The sequence below is a fragment of the Mya arenaria genome, chromosome 9, assembly GCF_026914265.1.
Source record: "Mya arenaria isolate MELC-2E11 chromosome 9, ASM2691426v1".
Classification (NCBI taxonomy): Eukaryota; Metazoa; Mollusca; class Bivalvia; order Myida; family Myidae; genus Mya; species Mya arenaria.
The window spans coordinates 74,598,873-74,610,212 of NC_069130.1; the positions used below are offsets into that span (position 1 = coordinate 74,598,873).

Consider the following 11,340-nt stretch of genomic DNA (forward strand, 5'->3'; position numbering starts at 1 on the left):
AAGTATTCCACCGACAGCGTCGGCTTAAGTACAGTTTGACGAAGACATCATTCAATTACGATAGTTTCTTTTTTGGTCTTTACAAGTAATATACCACCTAAAATTCAATATAGAAGGAGCATAACTCCAATGTGATTGAAGGTTTTGTCTCTAAGGAACGAAACTTGTCCAGGAAACTATGTAAATTTATTTCCCTTTAACTTACGTTAACATGGTTTTTCATTCAGGATTTAGACTGGACGATGTAAAAATAGCCCAGTTAACGCCCTTTCCAACAGCAGTATCCGATTGATGTAGGAAGTGCATTTATAACTATGATACATGTACGGGTGACACGGCCCATGCCCTTTAGCAAAAAAGATTTCATGGGGATGAAGACAGCTAATTGCCAATAATGCCGCATATTAGGATAACAAAGTCACCAAACCCTTAACTAATAGAAAATGGTTGATGTTGACAGTTCATTGGCATTAATGACACATGTAAGGGCAACACAGTCAATGGCCTCTAGCACGAGTATGACGAGTAATATAGTCATTTCATTAGAATAAGCGTTACATAGACAACAGAGTCTACGCGCCCTAATTTCAGCGTGTCATGAAAATGTAGACAGTTCATTGACAATCCTCGAACATGCGAAGACAAAACAATTAATATCCCCTGATACCAGTGTCTCTGGATGATGTTGATCGTGCTTTGGCAATAAACACCAGCTAAAAAATGAGTTTTAAGCGCAGACAATATCTAATAGCTATACTGAACGCGATTCTGCCTCGTTTATCTATCCATTAATACCAGAGGTGTTTGGAAACGTTTAACATTGAATATTATCTACTCCAAATTTGCTAATAGAATTTGTTATAAATATAATAAAAGATGGCTGATGGGATGATTGTGTTGAGAAAATACCTTCGACTAAATCAGGCACATGCAAGCTAATTAGAAATGATTGTCAATGTCCACTTCAGACATATATCGACACAGCAACAAAAATAAAACAATTGATCGCAATAAACAAATAATCTACATAATAGTGACGTGCGCCCGATCTATGTGGCGGACACATGATTAACGTTAGATGGCGCGAATAAAGTTGTATTACAAATGTTTTATTGTGTCATTTATACGTGTTATGTTATTTTCGATTACATAAATTTTATTAGAAGTCGTCGTTTTGATATCCACGCCAAATCTTTGCAATAATCCTCTACAATATGTTCTGGTATTACGTTAATCATTGCCTTTTTCGTGAGATAAAGTTACCCAAACAGTTGGTCAACTGCTATTATTGGTTATTACGACACCTTTAGCTGCTACCTTTCCTGTCAAATATCGTGTAGCGTTTTTTGAATAACTTTGAATAACTTCAAATTCATATATTAAAACTTATATTATATTGAATTGATAGTTTGACGAATTTAAAATTGACTATTGCAAAAACAAACAGTTGTACTTTTTCCATAAATGTTGTAATGAATAATAAGTTTTATATCGAAACAAAGCAAATGGTCGTTCATTATCAGCAATATAAATAAGTTCCTGGTAATTGTACATTATGAAAGTAAAACTTCTAATTAATATTAACAGGTAATGTTTTTTTGCTAAATTTAAAAGCTTTGAAATTAACGAGAACTGATTTACATTCAATGTCAATGTTTTTAGTGGATACATGGATTCAAGAAGATATATCTATCAGACAAAAGACGATTGTGTTTCACAGGGAAAGACTATTCCACTACATCATGGCGTACACTTGTTTTTCCATCACAAAATACGACAACACAGTTACAGTAGTAGTTCGTTCATATGATTTATTTATAACGCCTAGTTTTACATTTATTTTATCTGTACTGTAAATGCTCAACAACCGATGATCAATAGTTTTATCATTTCTGATAATTTTCTTTCATAAAACACATAATAGCCAAAAATAGTTGTGTATGCTAGGTTGTCCTTGTGTGGTGTTTATGCTCAGTCCCCTTTTTGTGAGTACATAAGTAACTACGGTGCTAAGTCTGAAAGTTAACAGTAAACACTAAAGTTGGCACGCGAGGGGTCTTTTCTGTGCTATTGGGTACACCGCATTACCCGCAAAACGAACATTTTCGGCTTTGAGATTACGAACTTAACTCACAAACACCGAACCCTAGTTCGAAAACAGAATGCGTTAACGAGAAAAGACTGCGTTAACGACGGCCATGTTGACGAGCATCAATGTACACCACTGTTTAAGTCCTGTCCCTAGAACAAACCATAATTAAGTACTTACCAAATAATCATGATCAATTTTGGTCAATTCATTTTAGTCACAATTTACGGCAGGTTTCAACAAGTTTGATTATAAGATGAATCACGCAAGCATCATCCGAGCTAAACCATTTGTAAAAGGAGCATAACGCTGGTGTTTCCGAGGCGAAATGTAAGACAGTCGGACTTAAACGAGACAGTATTTAATAAAACACACTATCAATGTGATAACTTTAAGGTCATTGTTGTCGGTACAAATTTTGCTGACGAAGCATTATTCATACGTCGCCTTTTTGTTTAACCATGAACTTAAATATTTCAAACGAAAACATATGTCAAAATTGAAGACACAGTAACGATTTAGAAATTAGATCAAAAGCAACTTAGGAATGTTTTGATTTTCAATGCAAAGCGGAAACAAATAAAAAATAATGTTTAACAATCTCAGTGTTCGCATGATTGTAAAAATCAAATTTGTACCAGAAAACCATTGCATTTCAACACATAAACGAGAAATAGCTACATCAGAAGAAATCTGTAACACATCAGCTACACACGAAATCGGGAATTATTTCCAAAACAATGAATGTGTCAGTTTTACAGTTAGAAACATGTATGTCTATTTCTTTCATGCTTTTCGATGAAATATGTGGTTTTATCAGTGAAATAACAACAGCGAATATATCAATTTGATATTTTCACTGCAAAATAAGGAGTGAAAATATCAACTTTCAGAACTACTTTTAAAAATGTTTAATATTTAAAGAAATGTTTTATAAGTTTAAATAGATATAAGTTAACAACTTACCGTTTATTACCGGTTAACCCGTTGTTCAAACGTTTTCTTGATCTTGAAGCTGAATGTTCGAACATTTGCTTTCATAACAAACAAATTACAGACGAAAACAACTGTTCGAACAAAAATAAAATTCAATGTCATCGTTCAAGTGTCTTTTGAACTGTTTGTCTTTGTAATACGTAATACGAGCTTCCCGAAAAATTTACACAACAATTTACAGATAAACTGATATTTTTTACCCCACCCACGCCTCATAATTTGTCATCAAACTAGCTTGGCATTCACTCTTTACCTGGAAAACAAACCTGTTTTCAAGCGAAACAGACTTGTGTCTGACAGGAAGATGACTGAATATTCATGTATCATGAAACACAGTCTAAAACTAAGAAAAATGTTTAAAATCCAATGATTATCCGCATTTGTTTTCCTAACACATTTGACCTTCCAAATTTTCATTCATTAAATGGCGGCGTAGTAATTTGGTTATGCATTCATGCCCCGTTTATAATGAAAGTGTTTTCGTTATTTTTTGGAACTATGTGCACTTATAAAACTTCATTGATTACCGTTCATATAAGCTTTGCACTAAAAAACGAGCGAATATTAAACTATAAGAATGAATATCAGAGAACTTTTTCTCAACAAACCGGAAATAGAAAAGTTGACAGCTATAATTTTGCGTTAGGGGCGCCCCACGGGTAGCGGCGTAAATAACACCCTTTTCAAAAAGGGGGTAATTAAGAAAATAGATTAAAATTCCACAAAACTCGGAAAATAACCATAAAAGAAACAGAAAATTTGCATTCGCCACTCGTGAAAATATGTTTTTCTATAACACTCGTGAAATAAAATACGATCTTACACTGAAATAAACAAATATTTATCCTCTATATACTACTCACTATGTATGTGAAGATAAATTCGATAAAATCCATTATCAGAATGCATGTGTCGGTTTGACAGTTAGAAACAAGTATTTCTATATACTGCTGATGATGGATGTGAAGATAAATTTCATAAAACCCATTATTATAGGGAACTGTCATACAATACACTAATCATATACTGATGTATTGCCACATTAACACTTAAGGTTTCCCTCCTTGCGCAAATCATTAAAAACATGTCTGAAGGGAAAACATAAATTGTATTTACCACATTTTAAATCATTGTGCCGAATGTCCCTTTTGACTAGACAGTACTTATTTATTAAGTCTGTGTCTGAGAAAGGATAACCTTGTATAGAAACATGGAATGAGAATAATGTGTTAGTAATTATGAGAAAAGTGGTTTTCAATTACTATGAAATATTACAAAATGTGAAATGCAATAAAATACATGATAGTGGTTATAGTAGGAGTGCATAAGTGTACGAGAATAAAAATGGTAAGAGCGAGAAATATAGAAGGGGCGGAAGCTGGGAGAGGTGGTGTTCACCTTCTCCGTAATAAGGATGGTTATGGAAACAATTAATTTTCTTTATCAAGTGATTTTAACATCCCCAAATACATTGAAAGGACTTAAAGGACAAACGTTTTTATTGCTTTTTACATCATGAAATGGTGTTCGGCATTTTATTCAGCATTACAGGGACTACATCTAAGATGATTATTAAAAAACCTGAATAAAGATCACTACAGCTAGTTTTTATACCTGTAATTCATATCAGGTCTGTATGAATTTGTTGTAAATAGCGCGTGAACGACGATAGTAAAGGCGAATGTCCTGAGTGTTGAACGAGCTCGTTTCACAATGAAATGGCTAATAATATTGGTGGGCACTGTTGATTTCTTATCTGCTGTGTAGTGTTGTGATTTTCTTACTATTTTGTAGATTTTAAGGGTAAAAATCATTTAATTACATCGCAACTTGAATTATAAGTATTATAATTTTCAATGTATGTATTGTTTCATTACTGTTATTATTATTGATCTTTTATTTCTAATTTTCAAAACTTCTTTAGCAAACGAAAACACCTCAATTGAAAGTAACACTTAAAGGGCAACCTTCTTTTAATAAGGTCGAAGCAATGCGATCATGGCTAATTTTATAGAAATTTTATTTAAAGCCGTCTCTTTGACATTGGTTAATAAAGAAATTCCAATTTAAAGTCTTGTTGTTTGTGTTATTTGTCTTATTTTATCTTGCTGAAGATATTTCCGAAACCTAATTCAATCCTGTCTGTAGACGCAAAAGTACTTGCTCTAGACTTAAAAAAATGAAGTAAGATTAAGTAAGATTTACCTTTATTGTTCTTGCTGTAAGACAATTAATGATAAATGTCTGGCGCAGACAGAGACCACTTAAAACAAGGCGGTTTTTAAAGAGATTGTTATACTTTTCTGATAATAAAAAATGACGCTAACATTAAAGTGATGCCCTATGTAAACAAATAAACGATGTACTCAAATACTTGAGTACTATTGTAATACTATTATAAGATTGATACTGTTGGGCAGAGTATATAAAAACATTTATTATCTTTATAGTCTTTATAGAAAGTTCCTTTTCTTAAAATACCGTCTTATACTGTAAACAGAACAAATTTCATTAGCTTCTATTTAGAAGTTTCAAGCACCTCTGAACATACTATATGAAATAAGAGGTGTCCATAAAATTCAACGAGACATATAAATTAGTTTCCAAACCACGAGAGGGTCATAAAATGCGTAATAAAGCTCTCGTTACCAGTTGAAAGAGACTAAAAAAGCCTCATCGTCATGCTCTGAATACCTATTACGTACGTCTGATGTCGACATGTGATCAATCAATTGTATTTTTTGGCGACAAAACAGAATCTGAGTATTGTTGTAAAGACAAAGTAGGCAATACGTGTGTATGCACTTCATGCATCTTGTGCCTCGTCAGTTCTAGTTTTCCCAAGTGTAAATCTGACTGTAATCCATAGATATTAGGTTTTCTGTCAAGTCAAAATGTGGGTAAATTTTAACCTTTCAATTTCGGCTTAAGGTGTCCTAGTTTTATGAACATTTTCACTATTCACTCTTATTATCTAATAAATTGAGTTGGCTTAAAGAATGAACCGCATGCGTAATAATCCATTAGTGTAATTTCAAATTACGGAGGTTACCATGCTGTCATTGTAGTTTCTACTCAGATGAATGAATACAAGCTTTGGAATATTGTTTCAAAAGACATGGCACTTCTGTTTAAAGGATACATATGGCAAGCCCACCGCTGCTCAACATAACGATTACGTAATTAACATTATTGAAACAGCAATAATTAAGGAAATTCCGTTACTTGAAAATGAAATTACTACATTTATTTGTAATATACTCGAGACAAGGATGTATATTAAACAGTTCAACAACAACATATTCAAAACTAATTAAGATCCATAGAAACGTAACCGTTTGTGTAAAACACTTTCTAAACTTTCAAAACAAACTAGACTTTTGTTTTGATATAAATGTGATTAAACATTTCGTAAACATTCTGATGGTAAAGATTTTGACTAGTTCTGTACTAACATAGTTGATGGTTTTGGGATTCAAAGCAATTGGTCGCATCATGTAGATAAACATTTAAAATTAACGAACGATTGACTAGATTTAAAAAAAAAACTATTTATGCTTTTAAATGAGCTCTGCATTTGTTAATATAGGTAAACTATCAGTCTGATGTTTGACCTTAAATCATAGATTTAAATGGACTTTCGAAGTTTTGCTTTCATAAAAAGTTATAAAATTGCAATTGTATGATGCTGTTAGTTAAAACCTTTGGATGATGTTATTAAAACAATATTTTGGTAATTCTGATTCCGAACCATTCTGGCGGTATTTGGGATGCCGAGGTAACGAACGCCCGATTCAACTAACATTGAATAGTAGATTGGGAATCCTTAAAAAAACACATTAATGGTAATTATATAAATGACTAACGTTTACAAATAAATCATGCATATGGCAGCAATGTCGAAGAATAAAATAATATTGGTTTTCAGGAAGAGACATAAAGCACATTAAACTATATTATTTGGTTCATCGGAAGGGGCATGTTCCAAGTTCTCTGATCTTTTATCCCAAACACTAAAAATAGCAACCACCGCTAGTCAGGTAGTAAGTAACTCCGAATATTAAACACTGAAGTGTAATCGGGTCATATTGGAAAAGTGAATACAGCTTAAATATGTTTAGTTTGTTTTGAACAACGTGTAATACTAGTAGTACAAATGGACAGTTCAAACTCATTCCTAAACTAACATAAAACGGGGCCTATAGAGTCAGTATAAGAAACCATCAGCTCATCCGAGAAAGACTGTTTTAGTTAACAAATACCTTTTTAAAACTGGACAACGGTTTCTCCCGCTTGGCACACTACCCATGCAGTATTTGGCTACGCAAATAAAATAGTTCTCACAAAATTTATTCAATATTGCTAAAGTCATTGGAATTGCATCTAAATGATTAAATATCAACGAAAAATACTTTTTAAAGTGCAAAAACATAAAAAAACTACAAACAAAACAATTATATAATCGTGGAACAATTATTCACGGAGTAAGTTGCTCCAGTATCACAAATGTGTAAGCAATGGTCACATACTCTATGGATTTAATAATTGACCGGTCATAATATTAAGAACTGTTGTTGGAATAAAGATGTTTCCGTTTCAAGAACATGATAAATAATAACATGACACCTTGCTTCAATGCCAGAATGTACGAAAAAGACGTTATTACTAATCGATCAAAGAAAAAAGTGCATTAATTAAGAAATATTTACTTATAACATTTTCATTCGTAAGGGGTTTGATTATGATATATAAATTTGGTACGCATATCATCATCGCTCAGGTGTACAAGAATGATTTATAAAAGGTTCAATTTTCATATTTTACTGATGTAATTGACCTTACGACAGGATTTGATTGACAGGTCCTATCAGCCAATCAGAATGCAGGGCTGATAAGCCGTGTTGCTATCCGCCATTTTGTCCGTCAAACTGACCGGAGTCCGTCATATACATGCGCTGGCAATTCCTCGCCTTTTTAAGTATTATGGTAAAAAGGTGTTGTCATGGCACTTGTAATTCGGATACAAGGTAGCCAGGCCGACTAAAGATGGCTTCCAATTCGTTCCGTATTCGAAACCAGCGAGTTATTTAGAAAAATACAAGTGCTGTATCAGACTCTGTGGAAGACCTCATCAACAGCTGAACTTGGAAATTTTGAAAGATCGTTCAAAGGCGAAACATCTATACGTCTGTACAAAAGTATTTTTTTGAACAAAACTACTTGTTTCAATCCGCTCAAAATTTATTTAATACTGAAATTGTCCGTGCATGACCTAAATAAGTGTTACTATTTTTAAACTATAAACATCGTACATTTATGCTTCGGCTTGTGTTGTAAAATCGGCATTAATGGCCATTTAATATCAGGTTCAACATGGACACGATTGATTTCATTCAAGATAGAGATATTTTTGTTGATACCGGTATGTAGTTTTTATAAACTGCTTTGCTTTCAAAGTAAATCAGGAAATATCGTACAACTAAATTTTTGTCCGAACCATCGCATGCTTCCGAATCTCATCTACTCGTATGGATCCTATGTAAACAATGGCTTTTGTAGCTGTCATTCCGACACATTTCATAGATTTCTTATTTTCATATCAGCACTTTGTCGACGGGAAATCCAATCAAGAAAACCCTGACCCTCAAGCAGCTACTGTATTTGACCAGCTCACACCAGCTAGGCCTCCTCCAAAACTCAGATAAATATTTGAGCCACCAAAAAATACGAGAACAGATCGGTCTGAATCGTTAAGGTATTATTTTCCTTATAAAACAATTTATTTCACTGTACATTTAAATCAATTATTATGTTGATTAGAACTTGATTCTGCCAAACATGTGCTGTAAAGACTTAGACTTATTATGAATAAAGAACAAGTCAAACATGTACATATTTTCATTGTTATTCTTATATTTTGGGCCATTTACGTAAATCTACAATATTTAATGATAGTTCATCCAATGTTCAGAGTCCGGATCACATGCACACTCGATTAATAGTATTCTTAGAGTTGCACTCTCACAGAATTCTAGTTTGACACTTTTTGTCTCAGAATCGGCTTATTTTGGCATTCTTTAAATTAAGACCTGATATATAAATCACAATGCAAACTCCGAGCCAAAATATGATAAATGCAATCAAATCCGGTGTAAGTTGTCAAAGTGATCAATCTGTGAAAGTGCAGCTTTAACAGTTAAAAAAAAATAACTTCTGCTAATGCTATATATTTTAAAATATATTTGCCATTGCAATAAAGAGATATTCACCTACAATATCATACATAAACATCAAAGAAATATCAAAGTTTAAGTAATGTTTGCAAAACAACAATGTATTTAATAAATCTGATATTAAATATGCAACAACTGGTGTTATAATCCAGAACTGAAGCTAACATCATAGAGGTACATCCTTCCAAGAATCCATCAAAACAACATGCTGAACAACTTCAAGAACTCTCTTCAAAAGACCACACTTTCCTGAAATAAATAAAAGATGCCAATATTAAAATAAATCAGTTACATGTATTGTTAAATATTTTAATACTAGCTGTAAATGCTACTGTCTTTGATATTTGCTTCCTACATGTATATCATAATGAAATATTGACAAGATAATAGCTAATGTTTTGTGGTTGTTGTTTTTCTCTGGACAAATAGTCCATTACTTTTGTACAGCAAAGTAAAACTAAATGTTATAAAAAGCTTTCAAATAGGTCCTACCGATTATTTGTAAAACTTGTCATCACTGGTTTTCTCTTGCGGTTGACATTGCATGGACTGGCAAATATCATGTGTGTGTGTGAGGGGGGGGGGGCGGTTTCCGGTCTTATGCTAGGTCCCCTGTTGCGGTAGGCTTGTTGAAGACAATAATAAGGGGACTTCCTTATCTCCATCAATCAAAATACTTTAATGGTGTCAACGGTAAATAGCAGGAGACCCTCCACCAGCCTTAACCGGTAAATGGGGGGAGGGTAGTGTGTGTGGGTTAGAACCAGCTGCCCGGTCAGCTTAGTTGGTTAGAGCGCCGGGCTAGTGTTCTGGTGGTTGTGAGTTCGAGCCCCACACCGGGGGCAATTTTCCTCCCAGGTCTACTTTTACAGCCAGAGTGTGTGAACATGTTCCACAATTTCTGTAAGAACAAAAACCAAAGCATGTGAATGTTTGAGCAATGCAATAGTTACAGATTGGTATCACCCACGATTGTCACTTGTCAACTATTAGTATTACATTATTATTCATAAGGGGGAGTGTTCAATCGCTTAGAACTGAAACTTTTTATGCATAACCCCAATAAACCATTTCTGCTCATACTGTAGAGTACAAGGTTATACTGTATAGCTGGCATGTAACTGTTATTTAATGTCACTTCCGGGTTCCCCATTCGGGCCATTTATGATTTACTCATATTGTGCGATGATTTAATCTTTGTTTCAACAATACTGTAAGAAGGACCGGTGTTATTAAAAGTTAAACTTACCCTTGTTTGCATTTACAGTATGCGTCACACACACGCTTTTCCTTTGTATCGATGTCAATGTTGACAACATGGCGGCTATCCGATTTTCTCTGACTTGGATAGATTTCACCCCGTAAATGTTAGATATCGTCATTTTCTAAAGATATATCGAGCCTTCCGATGTAGCAGCCAGTTACAAATTCCTTTGACTTCTATTTTTTTCGCATTGTTATGTGACATTTATGATAATTTGTCAGGAATATCGGAAAGCGAAACGACGCGAGACGCCATTACTTCCTCGTTTGTTTGACGGACATAGACAGAGTTCGCTCCCTTGATATCAGGGGGCGTGGCTTAGAAGCCGCTGTCGTAAGGTCAATTAAGTGTAAATACAGACTTTTTCTAAAACATTTACAAGCTTGTCCTATTTAAATATCTGTGTATAACACTAACGCTATATGAATACTGAGAAGTGAATTTAAGATTTACCTAAGGAAACACGTGGAAGTGGTTGTTACTCGTGTGTCCGTGTATATTAAAACAAGTTTTGAACGCAAAATCTGATTAAGTTATTTAGGCACTAAATTTTGACTACAAAACAATGAATCACATTGTTCTTTAAACATCATAAATAATTAATTCCATCGACGCTGTTAAGCTGTTGTTGTGTACTAAGATTCAGATCCATTGACTATGACACTGATTGTCACTTAAACCGTGTAGTTACGAAAAACTTGCAGTTAACCGAAAATTAATACCGGAAATGATAACATCGTTGCGTCCTGATTATGTTC

At 33.7% G+C, this 11,340-nt stretch overlaps 2 long non-coding RNA genes across 2 annotated transcripts; one reads left to right on the forward strand and one right to left on the reverse strand.

Moving 5' to 3' along the window:
• The first annotated feature begins 8,374 nt into the window (after window positions 1–8,374).
• On the forward strand, window positions 8,375–9,717 carry LOC128203306 (uncharacterized). Its single transcript, XR_008255918.1, has 3 exons — window positions 8,375–8,507; window positions 8,689–8,840; window positions 9,471–9,717. It is a non-coding gene; the product is annotated as an uncharacterized LOC128203306 (long non-coding RNA).
• Window positions 9,175–10,848, reverse strand: LOC128203305 (uncharacterized). The gene is made up of 3 exons (XR_008255917.1): window positions 10,568–10,848; window positions 9,811–10,219; window positions 9,175–9,567 (listed from the first exon to the last, which is right to left on the reverse strand). It is a non-coding gene; the product is annotated as an uncharacterized LOC128203305 (long non-coding RNA).
• Window positions 10,849–11,340: the final 492 nt, after the last annotated feature.